The sequence below is a fragment of the Oncorhynchus kisutch genome, linkage group LG5, assembly GCF_002021735.2.
Source record: "Oncorhynchus kisutch isolate 150728-3 linkage group LG5, Okis_V2, whole genome shotgun sequence".
Lineage (NCBI taxonomy): Eukaryota > Metazoa > Chordata > Actinopteri > Salmoniformes > Salmonidae > Oncorhynchus > Oncorhynchus kisutch.
In genome coordinates, this window is record NC_034178.2 from 26,854,128 (window position 1) to 26,868,408 (window position 14,281).

At 44.0% G+C, this 14,281-nt stretch overlaps 1 protein-coding gene across 1 annotated transcript in view; it reads right to left on the reverse strand.

Moving 5' to 3' along the window:
• LOC109890823 (protein kinase C and casein kinase substrate in neurons protein 1) overlaps window positions 1-13,728 on the reverse strand; it is a 54,528-nt gene extending 40,800 nt beyond the window's left edge. The window contains exon 1 of the mRNA XM_020482872.2: window positions 13,591-13,728. The gene's annotated coding sequence lies outside the window, so the exon portion shown is untranslated. The remainder of the gene's footprint in view (window positions 1-13,590) is intronic.
• Between the last annotated feature and the right edge of the window lie 553 nt (window positions 13,729-14,281).

Sequence of the window (14,281 nt, forward strand, 5' to 3'; positions counted from 1 at the left end):
CAAATTCATATTATGGCAGCTCTTCTAAGAAAAGAGAAACGGCAGTCCATCATTACTTTCAGACATGAAGGTCAGTCAATCCGGAAGATTTCAAGAACTTTGAAAGCTTCTTCAAGCACCATCAAGCACTATGATGAAACTGGCTCTCATGAGGACCTTCACAGGAAAGGAAGACCCAGAGTTCAAATCAAACTCTGCTGTAGAGGATAAGTTCATTAACGTTAACTGCACCTCAGATTGTAGCCCAAATAAATGCTTCACAAAGTTCAAGTAACAAACACATCTCAAGATCAACTGTTCAGAGGAGACTGCATGAATCAGGCCTTCAAGGTAGAATTGCTGCAAAGAAACCTTTACTAAAAGGACACCAATAAGAAGAAGGGACATGTTTGTCCCAAGAAACACGAGCAATGGCCGGTGGAAATCTGTACTTTGGCCTGATGAGTTCAATTTTGAGATTGTTGGTTCCAAACGCCGTGTTTTTGTGAGACGCAGAGTAGGTGAACGGATGATCTCAACATACATTATGTGGTTCTCACCGTGAAGTATATAGGAGGTGTGATGGCATGGGGGTGCTTTGTTTGTGGAACTGTCAGTGACAGCCAGCATGGCTTTAAAAGCCAGAGTTCCTTTGTTAGGAAGGGAAAGCTTCTTGGTATGTTCTGTGTTGGTTGTTAGAGAGAGAGAAAGATCCAGTGTTTCTTTGTTAGTCTGTATAATTTGTATAGTATTTTGTAGCCGGTCCTGCTGACGTTTGTGTATGCCATAGGACTTTGTTTTTGATTAGAGAAATGACAGAGGCCTCCTGCCTCTGTCATCCTTACCCGCATCTGCAGTCACATACCTCTTTCACTCCACGGGGAGTTGAGTGTAGCAGGGTGTTGCGTTCCCTCCAAGAGGCATACATAACAATGGCTACCACAGCATTCTGCAGCGACACATCATCCCATCTGGTCTGTGCTTTGTGGGACTATCCTTTGTTTTTCAACAGGACAATGACCCAAAACACACCTCCAGGCTTGACCAAGAAGGAGAGTGATGGAGTGCTGCATCAGATGACCTGGCCTCCACAATCACCCGACCTCAACCCAATTGAGATGGTTAGGGATGAGTTGGCCCGCAGAGCAGCCAACAAGCCATAGCCAACAAGTGCTCAGCATATGTGGCAACTCCTTTAAGACTGTTGGAAAAGCATTCCTCATTAAGCTAGTTGAGAGAATGCCAAGGGTGTGCAAAGCTGTCATCAAGACAAAGGGTGGCTACTTTGAAGAATCTCCAATATAAAATATATTTTGATTTGTTTTTCTGGTTACTACATGATTCCATATGTGTTACTTTTTTTTATCAATAAAATGTATTTATGAAGCCCTTCTTACATCAGCTGATGTCAAAGTTCTGTACAGAAACACAGCCTAAAACCCCAAACAGCAAGCAATGCAGGTGTAGACGCACGGCGGCTAGGAAAAACTCCCTAGAAAGGCCGGAACCTAGGAAGAAACCTAGAGAGGAACAAGGCTACGAGGGGTGGCCAGTCCTCTTCTGGGTGTGCCGGCTGTGATGTCTGGCTGTGCTGTCTTCACTATTATTCTACAATGTAGAAAATAGTAAAAATAAAGAAAAATCCTTGAATGAGTAGGTGTGTCCAAACTTTTAACTGGTACTGTCCGTATATATATATATTTAATGTATTTACTTACTTGAATAGGTTCACGTCTATGCCCACAAAGCGACCAATCTTTTGGAGCGAGGCACCGCTTCTGGTCGAAACGTAATGAAACACGTTGCGCCGGTGCTTCGCCCTGGCCTAGAGCAACCATACTCAGGAACGCTACAGAGCTCAGCAGAGAGGCAGCCAATCGTTTCAGAGATTACAGTGCCAACTTGGCGAAATTAGTCACTCAAATACACACTGCAGCTGCTCACGGTGACTATCCACACAGAGAGAGATTCTCTGATGGTCTTTTCATGAATGAGCTCTCTCGGCTGCGTAGTGAGAGGGAAAACCATTCAAGGATGCAGGTAAACAAATACCTACCTATCGACATTATCAGAGATGCTGGAGTCAAAGCACAATTAAGGCGCAGATTAGAGTACATTAACACAGACTGGCCCTTGTAAAAGTGACAAACCCTCGACGTGCTAACATGGGTTCAGAGGATTAAACGGGGCCTTGGAGCAGTCTACAATCAAACAAGCGCTCTCTGCTACCAGGGTATTTCATTCTTTGTCTCTCTCTCTCACACGATCAAATTCATGCACACAGGCACACACCAAGGAAATACCTTAGCTCTGTCTACTGCACCAAACTTGAATAAATCCAGTTGCTGTGGCAACATAAAGCCCCCCCCCCCCCCCCTTCGCCCCTCACTGCCCACTCCCAGGCTCCAGGTGACACTCTAAATCAATACTATAGATGAACAGTTAAAACCTGCAGCCAACATCCACAGGGGTTCTTCTTTGTTTGAATCCCAAAATGGCTTCCTATTCAGTTCACTACTTTTGACCAGGCCCATTAGGCTCTATCAGAGCCTTTATTAGGCCCTTTGCTCAATTACTGACAAGCCTGGTTGGTTTGGGTGTCCGGGCCTGCCTGATCTGGGCCTTACTGCTGCCCTCACCTCCACTCAGCCAGATCCCAATAATACAATGGCCGTGGTTGCATAGTCCAGAAATCCATTCATCCTCCCTTTCTTGGAGTAACTACAGATCTTCCTTTCTCCCTATCGAACTGTGCCTGACCAGTGATATGTTTGAGAAAGTAGGGACGCGTTTAAGAAGCTCAAGGCCAGCATCTATAGAGGAAGTGTAACCAGTAGAATACAGAGGGCATGATGCTGTCACGACTTCCGCCGAAGTTGGCTCCCCTGCGGTGCTCAGCGGTCGTCACCGTCCTACTAGCCGCCACCGATCCCTTTTTCGTTTGTCTGTTTGTTTTGTCTTATTAGTTTCACCTGTGTTCTGTTGTATGGCTTAATGAGCTTCCCTATTTTAAGTACGTGTACCCGCCCTTGTTTTGTGCGGGATTGTCTTTATGTTACGTGTGTGCGTTTTAGGTAGAGGTGGATATATTTTCGGGACTTGGCACCCTGTGTTTTTGGGTAGTCACTTTGTTGTTGGGCTTATTATTTTTGTGTGCCATATTAAAGAGCACTTTTCACAACTGGAACTCTCTGCGCCTGATTCCTTCACCCACCTAGTCCCGCATGACAGATGCTCATAGTGTAGTACGTTTATGTGGAATGCATTGAGCGCATAATCTAGGGCAGACACAGTTATTGTATAATCGTGTAACCGACAATTATGGAATAACTGTGAACTGAAAAAAATCATCATCATTGCGTTAATACGTTCATTTTAGAAGAAGGGTGGATTCAATTTTATATTCAAGTAAATATAGTTAACCCATTAGCAGTTTTACATTTTTACATGAAGTGGGTAAAGTTCATTATAATAGCAGAACGGCACGGTTGGGAGGAGAAGCTTAATTTCCAATACTTCCGAGCGGTTAAAAACCATACATTTGTTGAGACACCAAAGCTGTGCTGCGTTTATTAGGTATTTCTTGAGGTATATTTTCAAAAATGGATTATGATGATTACAAGCTAAAAACAAATCTACAAAAATGACTAACTGTGGTTATTTGCATGACAATTAATCAATATTCCATCATTGTCACAACCCTAGCCTAATCAGAAACCAGTGAAAACCTTTACCTTCTCAATTGGGTCAATCAGGTTTCCATATAACCCCAGTTTTTTTTTTAAAACCTTTATTTAACTAGGCAAGTCAGTTAAGAACAAATTATTATTTTCAATGACGGCCTAGGAACAGTGGGTTAACTGCCTTGTTCAGGGGCCGAATGATTGATTTGTAACTTGTCAGCTCGGGGATTTGAACGAGCCCAACGCTCTAACCACTAGGATACCCTTCCACCACAGGTTAGGACTGAGCCCTATAGAATCCCTTCCCCTGAAGGGGCACACCTAAGGAGACAAGAGAGAGAGGATGAAAGATTTCTAAATAAAACAAAATGGCAGACAGACAAACAAACAGATAGATGAATCTCTGAGTCGTCAGTTCTATCTCCTCTAATCCCTCTCTTCCTCAATATCAACCCAGACCTTTACTCCTCTCTCCAAAAGATACCAAGGTGGCATAGCAGTTCAGACGTCTTTTGTCCTCGTCTTGTCGTGTCCTGTATATATATATATTTACAACTTTTTCACATACGTTTTATTTTTATTTTCCATCAACTCATCTTCAAAACACTCTCCTGCAACCCGCCTCACCAATGTATATTTATAAAAAAGTATTATTTACCTCAGATCTGTAATCCTCCAAGAAGCTAGCCAGAAACTCCAAGAAGCTAGCCTGAAACTAGCCAGAAGCTAATCCAGAAGCTAGTTCAGAAGCTAGTTAGCTCCTTTACTGGCAAATCGTTAGTATTCAGCTAACCACGGTTTGTGGTCATCAGCTATCCTTTAGCTCGAAAATCTATCGCCAGTTCTGTACGGCGCAGCGCGGCTCGGAACGGAACATACCGGACCAATTTTTCTCTCCATGTCCCTGGATTTCGACTGCTCTCTGGACATTCATACCCGGATCTCACAGCTAGCTAGCTGCTATCCGTGTGACTATCGGCCTTCGTCGATTCCGGAGCAAACATCAATTATTCCGGAGCTAGCAAGCTCCGTCAATCACTCCTGAGTTCCATCAATCACACCTGGGCTGCAGTCACCTATCCGGACCCGTTTTACTGCTTTCGCGGAGCCCCACCGGGCCTTCACAACTGGACTGCCGACGTTATCTACCCGAAGGAGTTATTCGGCTGGCTCCTCCGTCGCGACGTTACCTGAACGCCCATCTGCGGCCTGCTAACCGTTAGCTGTCTTACCGGCTGCTATCTGAATAGACAATCGGACATTTTTTTTTTTTTATATATATATTTTTTAATTTTTTATTATTATTATTATGTTTTCTTCTTGGGCCTCTATAACTATATCTATTGTTTTTATTTTTGTTGTTGTTGTGTGATTTGGATTAATCCCCTCTACCACACGGAACCCCACTAATCTACTGACGGAACGCAAGAGGTAGCTAACAACAGACCTCCATCCTATGCTAGCTTGCTACCGATGCCCTGGCTAGCTGTCTAAATCACCAACCAACCTCTCCACTCACCGGACCCTTTTGATCACTCGACTAAGCATGCCTCTCCTTAATGTCAATATGTCTTGTCCATTTCTGTTCTGGTTAGTGTTTATTGGCTTATTTCACTGTAGAGCCTCTAGTCCTGCTCACTATACCTTATCCAACCTATTAGTTCCACCACCCACACATGCAATGACATCTCCTGGTTTCAACGATGTTTCTAGAGACAATATCTCTCTCTTCATCACTCAATACCTAGGTTTACCTCCACTGTATTCACATCCTACCATACATTTGTCTGTACATTATACCTTGATGCTATTTTATCGCCCCCAGAAACCTCCTTTTACTCTATGTTCCAGACGTTCTAGACGACCAATTCTCATAGCTTTTAGCCGTACCCTTATTCTACTCCTCCTATGTTCCTCTGGCGATGTAGAGGTGAATCCAGGCCCTGCAGTGCCTAGCTCCACTCCTATTCCCCAGGCGCTCTCTTTTGACGACTTCTGTAACCGTAATAGCCTTGGTTTCATGCATGTTAACATTAGAAGCCTCCTCCCTAAGTTTGTTCTATTCACTGCTTTAGCACACTCTGCCAACCCGGATGTTCTAGCTGTGTCTGAATCCTGGCTTAGGAAGACCACCAAAAACTCAGACATTTTAATTCCAAACTACAACATTTTCAGACAAGATAGAACTGCCAAAGGGGGCGGTGTTGCAATCTACTGCAAAGATAGCCTGCAGAGTTCTGTCCTACTATCCAGGTCTGTACCCAAACAATTTGAACTTCTACTTTTAAAAATCCACCTCTCTAAAAACAAGTCTCTCACCGTTGCCGCCTGCTATAGACCACCCTCTGCCCCCAGCTGTGCTCTGGACACCATATGTGAACTGATTGCCCCCCATCTATCTTCAGAGTTCGTGCTGCTAGGCGACCTAAACTGGAACATGCTTAACACCCCAGCCATCCTACAATCTAAACTTGATGCCCTCAATCTCACACAAATTATCAATGAACCTACCAGGTACCTCCCCAAAACCTTAAACACGGGCACCCTCATAGATATCATCCTAACCAACTTCCCCTCTAAATACACCTCTGCTGTCTTCAACCAAGATCTCAGCGATCACTGCCTCATTGCCTGCATCCGTAATGGGTCAGCGGTCAAACGACCGCCACTCATCACTGTAAAACGCTCCCTGAAACACTTCTGCGAGCAGGCCTTTCTAATCGACCTGGCCGGGGTATCCTGGAAGGATATTGATCTCATCCCGTCAGTAGAGGATGCCTGGATATTTTTTTAAAATGCCTTCCTAACCATCCTAAATAAACATGCCCCATTCAAGAAATTTAGAACCAGGAACAGATATAGCCCTTGGTTCTCCCCAGACCTGACTGCCCTTAACCAACACAAAAACATCCTATGGCGTTCTGCATTAGCATCGAACAGCCCCCGTGATACGCAGCTGTTCAGGGAAGCTAGAAATCATTATACACAGGCAGTTAGAAAAGCCAAGGCTAGCTTTTTCAAGCAGAAATTTGCTTCCTGCAACACTAACTCAAAAAAGTTCTGGGACACTGTAAAGTCCATGGAGAATAAGAACACCTCCTCCCAGCTGCCCACTGCACTGAAGATAGGAAACACTGTCACCACTGATAAATCCACCATAATTGAGAATTTCAATAAGCATTTTTCTACGGCTGGCCATGCTTTCCACCTGGCTACTCCTACCCCGGACAACAGCACTGCACCCCCAACAGCAACTCGCCCAAGCCTTCCCCATTTCTCCTTCTCCCAAATCCATTCAGCTGATGTTCTGAAAGAGCTGCAAAATCTGGACCCCTACAAATCAGCCGGGCTAGACAATCTGGACCCTTTCTTTCTAAAATTATCTGCCGAAATTGTTGCCACCCCTATTACTAGCCTGTTCAACCTCTCTTTCGTGTCGTCTGAGATTCCCAAAGATTGGAAAGCAGCTGCGGTCATCCCCCTCTTCAAAGGGGGGGACACTCTTGACCCAAACTGCTACAGACCTATATCTATCCTACCGTGCCTTTCTAAGGTCTTCGAAAGCCAAGTCAACAAACAGATTACCGACCATTTCGAATCTCACCATACCTTCTCTGCTATGCAATCTGGTTTCAGAGCTGGTCATGGGTGCACCTCAGCCACGCTCAAGGTCCTAAACGATATCTTAACCGCCATCGATAAGAAACATTACTGTGCAGCCGTATTCATTGATCTGGCCAAGGCTTTCGACTCTGTCAATCACCATATCCTCATCGGCAGACTCGACAGCCTTGGTTTCTCAAATGATTGCCTCGCCTGGTTCACCAACTACTTCTCTGATAGAGTTCAGTGTGTCAAATCGGAGGGTCTGCTGTCCGGACCTCTGGCAGTCTCTATGGGGGTGCCACAGGGTTCAATTCTTGGACCGACTCTCTTCTCTGTATACATCAATGAGGTCGCTCTTGCTGCTGGTGAGTCCCTGATCCACCTCTACGCAGACGACACCATTCTGTATACTTCCGGCCCTTCTCTGGACACTGTGTTAACAACCCTCCAGGCAAGCTTCAATGCCATACAACTCTCCTTCCGTGGCCTCCAATTGCTCTTGAATGCAAGTAAAACTAAATGCATGCTCTTCAACCGATCGCTGCCTGCACCTACCCGCCTGTCCAACATCACTACTCTGGACGGCTCTGACTTAGAATACGTGGACAACTACAAATACTTAGGTGTCTGGTTAGATTGTAAACTCTCCTTCCAGACCCATATCAAACATCTCCAATCCAAAGTTAAATCTAGAATTGGCTTCCTATTTCGCAACAAAGCATCCTTCACTCATGCTGCCAAACATACCCTTGTAAAACTGACCATCCTACCAATCCTCGACTTTGGCGATGTCATTTACAAAATAGCCTCCAATACCCTACTCAACAAATTGGATGCAGTCTATCACAGTGCAATCCGTTTTATCACCAAAGCCCCATATACTACCCACCATTGCGACCTGTACGCTCTCGTTGGCTGGCCCTCGCTTCATACTCGTCGCCAAACCCACTGGCTCCATGTCATCTACAAGACCCTGCTAGGTAAAGTCCCCCCTTATCTCAGCTCGCTGGTCACCATAGCATCTCCCACCTGTAGCACACGCTCCAGCAGGTATATCTCTCTAGTCACCCCCAAAACCAATTCTTTCTTTGGCCGCCTCTCCTTCCAGTTCTCTGCTGCCAATGACTGGAACGAACTACAAAAATCTCTGAAACTGGAAACACTTATCTCCCTCACTAGCTTTAAGCACCAACTGTCAGAGCAGCTCACAGATTACTGCACCTGTACATAGCCCACCTATAATTTAGCCCAAACAACTACCTCTTTCCCAACTGTATTTAATTTTAATTTATTTATTTATTTTGCTCCTTTGCACCCCATTATTTTTTTATTTCTACTTTGCACATTCTTCCATTGCAAAACTACCATTCCAGTATTTTACTTGCTATATTGTATTTACTTTGCCATCTTGGCCTTTTTTGCCTTTACCTCCCTTCTCACCTCATTTGCTCACATTGTATATAGACTTGTTTATACTGCATTATTGACTGTATGTTTGTTTTTACTCCATGTGTAACTCTGTGTCGTTTTATCTGTCGAACTGCTTTGCTTTATCTTGGCCAGGTCGCAATTGTAAATGAGAACTTGTTCTCAACTTGCCTACCTGGTTAAATAAAGGTAAAATAAAAAAATAAAAAATAAAATAAAAAATGTCGCTCGCCATCGTTGTCTGTCTGTCCCTCAGACAGGAGATAACAGCAGAAAAGATAGACAGAGATTCTCAGTCTGCCAACAGCTTGTCTGCCCTCTCCTCATCCAAGAGAAAGAGGCAAGGGTTATGGCTGTGACGTCAGATGAGACTGACCTATGTTTGCTGGACATTTTGCAAAGGTCGTTCTGTTGTGTATAGGAGAAATGAACAAAGAAGGAGAAGGACTCAACCAAATTCATGAAAGCACATGATGTGCTTTACTTGGAACAACCTGTGTAACCATTTCTAAGTGCTAATTTTAGGGGCCTCCACAAAACACTATACCTGAAGTAAGCGAGTCCCCAGTCACATTCTGCGATGCAGACAGTGAACTAGGCAGTGATGTAACGTGAGCATAACAACAACAGAAAATAATTGCCTTTCTTGCACTAACACTTGTACTTGTCTTTTCTAACTAGCACTGACTTTGCTAATAGCTGCTTAATTGAGAGAAGGAATTGCTTGCTATGACTAGTCACTTTACCCCTACCTACATGTACATTTTACCTCAATTATCTCGTCTAACCTGTACCCCCGCACATTGACACGGTGCCGGTACCCCCTGTATATAGCCCTTGTTATTGTCATTTTGTTGTTACTTTTATTTTTTTTAACTTTAGTTTATTTAGTCAATATTTTCTTAATCTTATTTTTCATAACTGCATTGTTGGTTAAGGGATTGTAAGTAAGAGTGTCATGGTAAGATCTACACCTGTTGTATTTGGTGCAGGTGACAAATACAATTTGATTTGATAGGCTATGTGCTTGTCTCACCTAACTACCTTCAGATGAATCCACTGTTACTCCCTCTGAATAAGAGCATCTGCTAAATGTCTTAAATGTCAAATGTAAAGAAAAAAAATAACAGTCGATGGGAAATATTGGGCCTGGGCCTTTAAGGACACCGCATGCAAGCCTCTCTCTCTGTCCACTCCAGTTGTCCCATGTGAGTATCCTATGTCCAATTACCAAACAGCTCAATCCTAAACTTTGCACTCAGCCTCCACCACCAGGCAGACCATAGAACTAGACTAGAATAACAAAGAATAAATTGCCATGGTCTGAGGGGCTTTGTCTGGTCTAGTCATTCAATTTCTATGGTTCAGATCAAGCACACAGAACGTGTTAGGAGCAACCTTTTAATTTAATGGTGTAGTTGGTTGAGGGGGGAAATCCCCTTGAACTTCAGTACTCCGAGAGGAGAGTCAGGACATGGTAGTATAACGCTGTATGTTGCAAATGGTTGAAGCAAGTAAGACATGAGAGCTACTAGTCAATTTCATCAAAGCCATTTGATGCCAAAAAAGTCCATGGATATCACAGAAAACATTGTTGTTTATATTATGAAGATGGATGTGGTTAATTCTAGAGTAATAGGAAGCCATGTAAAAAGGCATCTTGTAGATGAATAACATGCATGTGAAATTCACACACACACACAATACTGAAAAGTAGCATATTCCGTTTTTGCCACCCAAATATGTTTTAATATGGATCCAGGTAATCTATTTCCATCTAGGCCTACTACAAAGCTGGAAAATCTGTATACAGCAATGCTGAGCCTCACTATTCCAAATAAAGCATATTCAGGCTACACAATCTGGAAACGGATAAAACCAGTGATTTCTGCCATGTAAAATGCAGTGTCTATTAGCGTAGGGTTAAGATTGTGGAGGGCACAAAGGGCTCGTAGGTACGAATGACAATGACTGAGGCAAACAATTCACATATGTCTCCATGGGGATTGGCCCTACCTTGGCAGATGCGCAATCATTCGGAGGAGAGAAATCCAAATGATCTGGGCTAATTCATTACATTGGTAGTGGTGCGCATCTGTCATTCCTCCTTCAGTGGGGTCGGCTGAATTGGGGTGTATAAATCAGATGTGTGCCCTGGTCCCCGTTCATCCCTTTAAGGAAATGACACACTAACACAGGGCATGCACACACGCAGGCACTCACGCTTACACACACACACACACACAGAGAGAAACACACACACAGACACGTGACACAAACACGTAGAAGCATGCAGAGACATGCATGCACTTAATCAAACACATACACAAAGAGCGAGACAGACTGCACTCTATATGACCCTCCGCTCTTCTAGTTGCCTCCTGTCCTATATAAGCATTCAACATAAGCATTCCTTGTGTGGACACATTGTGGAACTCAGCATAACAGACAGATAAAATCATAAATACATGCATTTCTTTTAAACAGCAGATGGCTTTCATGCAGCTCATTTATGCTCTGAAGGCAAACATGGTTGAGAAAATGAGAACGTCAGAGGCGAGAGGAATGACACATCAGTCCTGCAAAATCCTCTTGCTGTCACATACCTATTGCCAGTTAACTGGGTTGTTTTTTTTGTTGCTGACCAAACAACACGTGGACATTTAAACAGAGCCAACTCTTACAAAGTTTTGAAGACAAACAGTACTCCTTGTTCTTTAAGGTAAACTTTGGCATGATTGGGTCTGCCTAGTGCCTAGTATCACCAAGGCCAACCTACATTAAATGACCAAAAGTACTCTATGTGGACACCTCCTCATTGAACATCTCATTTAAAAATCATGGGCAGTAATATGGAGTTGTTCCCCCCCTTTGCTGCTACAACAGCCTCCACTCTTCTGGGAAGGCTTCCACGAGATGCTGGAAAATTGCTTCAGGGACATTCTTCCATTCAGCCACAAGAGCGTTAGTGAGGTCGGGCACTGATGTTGGGCGATTAGGCCTGGTTTGCAGTCGGCTTTCCAATTCCTCCCAAAGGTGTTCAATGGGGTTGAGGTCAGGACTCTGTGCAGGCCAGTCAAGTTCTTCCACACCAATCTCGGCAAACAATTTCTGTATGAACCTCGCATTGTGCACAGGGGCATTGTCATGCTGAAACAGGAAAGGGCCTTCCCCAAACTGTTGCCACAATGTTGGAAGCACAGGATTGTCTAGAATGTCATTGTATGCTGTAGCGTTAAGATTTCCCTTCACTGGAACTAAGGGGCCTAGTCCGAACCATGAAAAACAGCCTCAGAAAATTATTCCTCCACCACCAAACTTTACAATTGGCACTATGCATTCGGGCAGGTAGCAATTTCCTGGCATCCGCCAAAGCAAAATTAATCTGTCGGACTACCAGATGGTGATGAATAATTCATCACTCCAGAGAACGTGTTTCCACTGCTCCAGAGTCCAATGTCGGCGAGCTTTACACCACTCCAGCCGACGCTTGGCATTGCGCACGATGATCTTAGGCTTGTGTGTGGCAGCACGGCTATGGAAACCCATTTCATGAAGCTCCCGACAAACAATTATTTTGTTGACGCTGCTTCCAAAGGCCATTTGGAGCTCAGTATTGAGTGTTGCGAATTTTTTTACGTGCTATGTGCTACGCGCTCCAGCTCTTGCCGTTCCAGTTCTGTGAGCTTGTGTGACCTACCACTTCACCGTTATAGGATGCAACGTTTTCAACAAGTCAGTTTGTCAAATTTGGTCAACTGCAAGTGCTGTTATTGTTACGTGGAAATGTCTAGGAGCAACAATTGCTCAGCCGCGAAGTGGTAGGCCACACAAGCCCACATAATGGGACCACCGAGTGCTGAAGCACGTAAAAATTGTCAGCACAATAACTGTTTGCCAGGAGCTTCATGAAATGTGGTTCCATGGCCGAGCAGCCGCACACAAGCCTATGATCACCATGTGCAATGCCAAGCATCGGCTGGAGTGATGTAAAGCCTAGTTAAATAAAGGTAAAAAAAAAAATGTTGAATTAAAAGCTCACTGCTATTGGACACTGGAGCAGTGGAAATGCGTTCTCTGGAGTGATGAATCTGGGTTTGGTGGATACCAGGAGAACGCTACCTGCCACAATGAATAGTGGTAACTGTAAAGTTTGGTGGAGGAGGAATAATGGTCTGGGGCTGTTTTTCATGGATCCGGCTATGCCCCTTAGGTCCAGTGAAGAAAAATCTTAATGCTCCAGCATACAATGACATTCTAGAATATGCTGTGCCTCTAACTTTGAGGCAACGGTCTGGGGAAGGCCCTATCCTGTTTCAGCATGACAATGCCCCTGTGCACAAAGCGAGGTCCATACAGAAATGGTTTGTTGAGATCTGGGTGGAAGAACTTGACTGGCCTGCACAGAGCCCTGACCTCAACCCCCATCGAATAGCTTTGGGATGAATTGGAACGCCGACTGTGAGCCAAGCCTAATCGCCCAACATTAGTGCCTGACCCCACTAATGTACTTGTGGCTGAATCGAAGCAAGTTCCAGCAACAATGTTACAACATCTAGTGGAAAGCCTTCCCAGAAGAGTGGAGGCTGTTGTGACAGCAAAGGGGGGACCAACTCCATATTAATGCACATGATTTTGGAATGAGATGTTCAAAGAGCAGGTGTCCATGTACTATTGGTCTTGTAGTGTATATTGTAATAAAATGTACACTTACTAAAGAATAATGCAAAAAAAAAAAACTGTAGGGTTGAAAAGTCTCGCTGTCCCCGGTAGCAGAATATGATGGGTTGCGTAGCCTACCAGTCTAAGATGCAGTTCTTAGCCTATTCTTTCCGTCTCTACTGAAACAAATTGGAAATGGTGCATGCGTATATACTGTAAATGCATAACATACCAGAGAACACAATGCGATGTGTCCGCCTCCCCTGTTGGCCTAAATATAAAAATAGTTCCCGTTATAGCAACTAGAAAAAAAGGTAGACCCTGCTCCGTAAATTGACAGCGTGAAAGCTTGCCTTCTGCTGCACAAAAAGCGGCAGGACAAGAGGCAACATATGGGGGATGGTCCCAGGGCCGGCTCTAGCTTTTTGGGGACACTAAGCAAGATTTGGTTGGGGACCCCCCCACCAAGCGGATAAAAAAAAAGTGTGGCCCCCCTCTTGATGGCGGGTAGAAAAATGTATGTTTTAAAGTTAATTTCCTGCAATTCTACACATTTTGCCGTGTGGAGGAGAGAAAATTTAGCAATTTTTTAACACATTTCATGCAATTCTACTATTTTGTAACTGGGCAGAGATATATTTTTGCTGTTTCAAAGCATGTTTTCTGCAGTTGTACTGATTTGTCCATGGTGTGGAGATACATTTTTGCAGTTTTAAAGCAAATTTCCTGCAATTTTACACATTTTGCCATGTTAATGATATCTGAATAAGAGTGACGACAAAAATCAATGACCACCTGGAGGTCAGGGCCCCTGGATATGTGCTCTCCGTGCCCAGTCGGTATTCGACCATGATTGCTATGAATTTAGATGACTGGCTAGACTAATTTAACAAACTAAATTTTTTTAACTGACATGGCTAATT